We start from the raw sequence: 6,104 nt of genomic DNA, 5'->3' as shown, positions 1-6,104 counted from the left end.
AAGAAGAAGAAGAAGAAGAAGAAGAAGAGAAGAGAAGAAGGAGAAAGAAGAGGAGAAGGAGAAAGAGAAAGAAGAAGAAGACGGAGAAGAAAAGGAGAAGGAGGCGGAAGAGAAATGAGAATGGGGAAGGAGAAGTGGTGGGGAGGAGAAGGAGAAGAAGAAGGAGAACGAGAAGAAAAAGGAGAAGGAGAAAGAGAAAGAGAAGGAGAAGGAGAAGGAAAAGGAGAAGGAGGAGGAAGAGAAATGAGAATGGGAAGGGGAAGTGGTAGGGGAAGGAGAAGGAGAAGTAGAAGGAGAAGGAGAAGGAGAAGGAGAGGGACAGGTAGAGGGAGAAGGAGAAGGAGAAGGAGAAGGAGAAGGAGAAGGAGAGGGAGAAGAAGAAAAAGAAGGAGAAGAAGGAGAAGGAGAAGGAGAAGAAGGAGAAGGAGAAGGAGAAGGAGAAGGAGAAGGAGAAGGAGAAGGAGAAGGAGAAGAAGAAGAAGAAGAAGAAGAAAAAGGAGAAGGAGAAGGAAAAGAAGAAGGAGAAGGAGAAGAAGAAGGAGAAGGAGAAAGAGAAGGAGAAGGAGAAGGAAAAGGAGAGGGAGGAGGAAGAGAAATGAGAATGGGAAGGGAAAGGGGTAGGGGAAGGAGAAGGAGAAGGAGAAAAAGTAGAAGAAGAAGGAGAAGGAGAAGGAGAAGAAGGAAAAGAAGGAGAAGAGAAGGAGAAGGAGAGGGAGAGGGAGAGGTAGAGGAAGAAGGAGAAGGAGAAGGAGAAGGAGAAAGAGAAGGAGAAGGAGAAGGAGAAGGAGAAAGAGAAGGAGAAGGCGAAGGAGAAGGAGAAGGAGAAGTAGTGGGAGAAGAAGAAGGAGAAGGAGGAGGAAAGCGAGAAGAAGGAGAAGGAATAATAGGAGGAAAAGGAGAACAAGAACAAGAACAAGGAGAACATAAACAAGAACATGAGTAAGAACAAGAAAACATGATGAAGAACAAGTAATGTATGAACGAGAACAAGAAGAACACAAGGAAGAACAGGAAGAACATGAATATGAACAAGAAGAGGAAGAAGAAGAGGAAGAAGAATAAGAAGAGGTAGAGGAGAAAAAGAAAGTAAAAGAAGAATAGGAATAAGAACAAAAACAAAACAAAAAGAAAATAACATATAAAATATAAACAGGTATAAATTTCAGGATTGTATCTTTGGATCTCGGGGATTCCCCTAAATCATAAACTCATAAATAATTTTCTCACGAATCTCATACCATACGTAATGCTGTTTATCCTGGGGATCGCATAAGAGCTTTAACCTTCCGCAATCGCAAATTGACCAATAAATTCCGCAATTACAAGTTTGCCATGTATTTTTATTACGACAAACTCAGGCTAAACATTTGCGGATTTGCGCTTTGAAAACCGCAATTTATGTTCTTCCAAATATACGTTTGCGGACGACATGCGCTTGAGTTTGCGGAAGGTCAATGCTCGTTTGCGGTTTCCATCTCCAGTTTATGTTCTTTAACCTTTTCAAGATCACTTTAAAAACTAAATAGTAGTTCCAAGCATCCACTAACTACCACTAGTTTCTAGTTTGCGGTCCCCTTGTCTCCCCCATGGACCCTAGATTGAAAACTAATGTTCCAAAAACAAATTCCTTTAAGATTGGTTAGGTTAAGTCTTCTTCAACAACCCATTTCGTTCCGCTAGGGCCTAGGCAGTAAAATATTTACAGGAGCAACTGGATGAAGGAAGGGGAGGGGAAGAGGGGAGATGGTACGGAGGGAGAGAAGGGAGAGAGGGGGAGACAGGAAAAGATGAAAGACGAAAAATGACGAACTAAGGAGTTTGGGTCAGAAGGCAAATGACTGTGAAGACGTTGTTTGAGACGTGAAAATGATGATTAAGAGGAGAGATGGTGCATAGAGAAGACGAAGAGAGGAAGAAAGACGAAGTTTGCGGAGAGAAAGAGGAGAGGAGAAAAATGTAATGGAAGAAAAAGGGAGACAATCATGAAAGAAAGGAAGCGAGAGAGTAAAAGAAAGACGAAGTTTACAAAGAGAAATGAAAGACAAGAAGAATACGAAGGAACATATACGGAAATAAGAGAAGAATGAAGGGCAAAGGGAGAATTGGGAAAGAGGAAAGAAAAAGGAAAGAAAAAGAAAAGAAAAAGGAAGAAGAAATTTAAAGGAAGCAAAACGAGAAAGACTGGGAAGAAGAGGAGGAAGAAGAAAAGGAAGAGGAAGCAGTAGGAATGAATAGAAGGAAGAGGAGTAGGAAGAGGAAGAGTAGTAGGAGGAGGATTAAGAATAGGAAGAGTAAGGAAGGAGAGAGGTAGAGCAAGACGAAGATGAAGAGGAAAGGATAAAAGAATAAGAATAGGAGGAGAAGGCAGATAGTGATGATGATGATGATGATGATGATGATGATGATGATGATGATGATGATGATGATGATGATGATGATGATGATGATGATGATGATGATGATGATGATGATGATGATGATGATGATGATGATGATGATGATGATCTTCTGTTGTACACCTTCACCATTGCGACTGTGGAAGCGAAGGATGTCTGCCCAATGACCGATAATGACTTTCATAAACGTGGGAAATAAAAACAGAAAAACATGTTTTCTTTCGACAGACGATAGATTCTGCATATCTTCTACCTCCCAACGCCTCCTCCCTCCACTCTCCCCCCCATCCCCCAATTCTGAAGAATAGACTTGTTGTATGTTTACTTGTATCTTAACAAGAAATCTACGTTCCAGAACCTCTGGAAGGAGGGCCATGGAAGGCCCTCAACTTCGATGTTTACAAGAAGAACAAGCCCCAAGCGACCTTGCAGTGACCACGAGGAGCTCAGTACACGAAGAAGAACACGATGTGGAGTTCGATGAAGAGAACATTCGCGAACTCAATTTATCTCCGTTATGCGCCCTCAGGGTCCTGGAACCCTGGAACCGACCTTCTTCGACGCCTCCTAGAAGACCTTTCTATGTAAATCGACCCTCCGGTTATGCATGGAAAGTGAGCCATGACGTCGTAAGTCTCGCATTAGGTTTAACACTTCGGTTCACTCCGATGAAACATCGAACTCGGGCGTGCCTTTTCCAGACCCCCAGACCCGCGTGATTCTTTATGACTCTCTTCGCGTCTTCTGGAAGGAAAGAAATGTGAGCGAAATGGGAAAATAATAAATAGGTCCTGGAATGGTGTGTGTTATGTGTGATATTATTTATGAAATTTTTACCAAAATAGTCAGGTCCGTCGATTTGGCCCAAACTTGCCGCAGAGAAAGAATGCCGTATACAGAACATGTGAGGAACCCGTACCTAAGGACGCGCGCATGGAACCAGCCAAATTTGAGGGTCTGGATGGATTTTTCATTTCGTATTTCCGTCTCTGACGTCCGCATCTTTGACCTGAATGGTGTTATAGTGATATCAGTAGATCTCAGGGCCTTCGACCTGTATATGAAATGGTGGCAAATCCGAAACAAGTGGCTATAATGAACCCCCCCCCAAAAAAAAAAAAAAAAAATGGGACACGGATTTTTACCGAAACCATCTGGTCAGCCGATTTAGAACAATCTTGCCCAAGAGGGAGAGGGTCGCACAAAGGTCACTGCGAGGTAAATTCCTTTGTGTGTGTGTGTGTGTGTGTGTGTGTGTGTGTGTGTGTGTGTGTGTGTGTGTGTGTGTGTGTGTGTGTGTGTGTGTGTGTGTGTGTGTGTGTGTGTGTGTGTGTGTGTGTGTGTGTGTGTGTGTGTGTGTGTGCGAGTGTGTGTGTGTGATCCACCATAGTTCACCATGGTCTTGGATCACGTGTTGGACTCGTGATCAACAGCTATTTCCCTTCCAGAAGAGAGCTCAGAGCTCATATATGACAGATCTATGGGTAATACTGTGACCTTACACACACACACACACACACACACACACACACACACACACACACACACACACACACACACACACACACACACACACACACACACACACACACACACACACACACAAGTCCCCGCCCAAGAGAATTGAGGTAATGACTCGCAGCGCAGCTATCTATGTGTGTCTGTATATATATATATATATATATATATATATATATATATATATATATATATATATATATATACATATACAGTATATATATATATATATATATGTATGTATATATATGTGTGTGTGTGTGTGTGTGTGTGTGTGTGTGTGTGTGTGTGTGTGTGTGTTTACTTAGTTGTATTTAACTAGTTGTACAAGTATCTTATGCAAGGGGAGCTACACTCGTGGTGTCCCGCCTTTGTATCTCGCAGTAATTAGTTTGCTCGTATGGTGTATGGTTTTTGCACACACTTTTGTTTAGCCCAATTTGTTCCAGAAATCCCCCACTGTGTGTGGAAAACTGTTCTTTTTCAGGTCCCTTCTATAAATGTCCTTTTAGAGTTTATTTTCATGTCCTTTTGTATTTTTCTTATCCCAATTTAGTAAGTCTTCTCTATCAAGGACTTCCATTCATCCTATGATTCTATAGATGGTCAATAGGTCACCTCTTTCTCTTCTTTGTTCCAGAGTCGGCATTTCCAACTTTGACAATCTCTCTTCATATGACAGTTTTGAAAGTGCTGGGGCAATCTTCGTAATTGATCTTTGGATTCTTTCAATTTTCTTCATATCTTTTTTAGTATTGGGTGTCCATAATGTCGATACGTACTCCAATCTTAGTGTGATTAGTATTTTCTTTACCATTTCTTCCTCCAAGTAGGTAAAGGCCACCTTTATTGACCTTATTAAGTTGTAGGTTTCTCCGACAATTCTATTTATCTGTTTATCAAGAGTCATGTCCTTTGTGATAATCATACCCAGGTCTTTTTCAGAACTTTCTTTACTTCCTTTGTATCGATTTTATATTGTCCCGATATCCTTTTTTTTTTACGTTTTCCAAATTCCATTATGCTACATTTCTTTATGTTGAAATCCACACCCCACCTCTGACTCCATACCCAAACTTTTTTTAGGCCTCCCTGTAGCAACTCACAGTCGGTTTCTGTACTTACTTTCCTCATCAGTTTTGCATCGTCTGCATTGAAGTTCATGTAACATTCTACACTCTCATCCATGTCATTTATTTAAATAGCAAACATTATCGAAGCCAATACTGATCCCTGTGGGACTCCGTTAATCACTTCTTCCTAAGTAGAACTCTTATCTCTGAGCACCAATCTCATTTTTTTTTCATGCAAGAAATCCTCCAGACATTTTAATAGTTTTCTTATATCCCTCATATGGTTCCTAGTTTTCTTAATATTTTTTGTGTGGAACTTTATCAAAAGCTTTTTGTAAATCTAGGAAAGTACAATCAGACCAAACATTCCTTTCTTGTATTATATCTATTAGTCTTGAATAGAAACAGATCAAATTTGTGGCACATGATCTTCCCTGCGCGTGTGTATGTGTATGGGTGTATGCGTTTGTGTGTGCGTGAGCATATGTATACCTGCTTGTCTACATACATAACATATCCTTGAAATAAATTCCAGATACATTATTACAGGGTTAAGAGAAGAGTGGGGAAAAAAACGAACCAGAGGTAGTCATCCTGACCACTACCTTGCCTCCCTAAACACACATTCACTTCTTGTCTGCTTCATGATATCATTATTTCAGTTTCCTCCAATGCCTTCTGAGGTCTGACTTGCCTCCAGACATGAAACGCTTTTGAGTTGATGAGAGGAAGACAGTCCATTTCTTGCGCCAGCATCTGGTACCCGGGGCAGTTGATCGGACGATGAGACAGGCGCCGCGTGGTTGAAGGAAGTGGAAGGGGGTGGGGGAGTGTAGAAGGAGGTGGTAGGTGAGGTGGGGTTGATTGGGTGAGTTCGGCCCAGTGGGTGAGGTGGTTGGGGTCGTGGGTGATTTTGGACCTGTGGGTGAAGTTGGGTGGGTCTGATGAGGGAATTGGATGAGGCTACTTAGTAGAGGTGGGATTGGTGGTGGATGATGTTGGGATGGTGGATGAGGTATTGATTGGGGGGAAAAATGGAGGGGATGGGAAAGGTGATGGAAGTGGAACTGCTGGTGGATGATGAAAGGGTGGTGGGTGAGGTGGTGGGGGTGGAGAA

This window comes from Oratosquilla oratoria, chromosome 10 (genome assembly GCF_046742065.1).
Source record: "Oratosquilla oratoria isolate Oo_2021 chromosome 10, ASM4674206v1, whole genome shotgun sequence".
In the NCBI taxonomy this organism is placed as follows: domain Eukaryota; kingdom Metazoa; phylum Arthropoda; class Malacostraca; order Stomatopoda; family Squillidae; genus Oratosquilla; species Oratosquilla oratoria.
The sequence above is the reverse complement of the archived record's forward strand: the minus strand, read 5'-3'. Positions refer to the sequence as shown.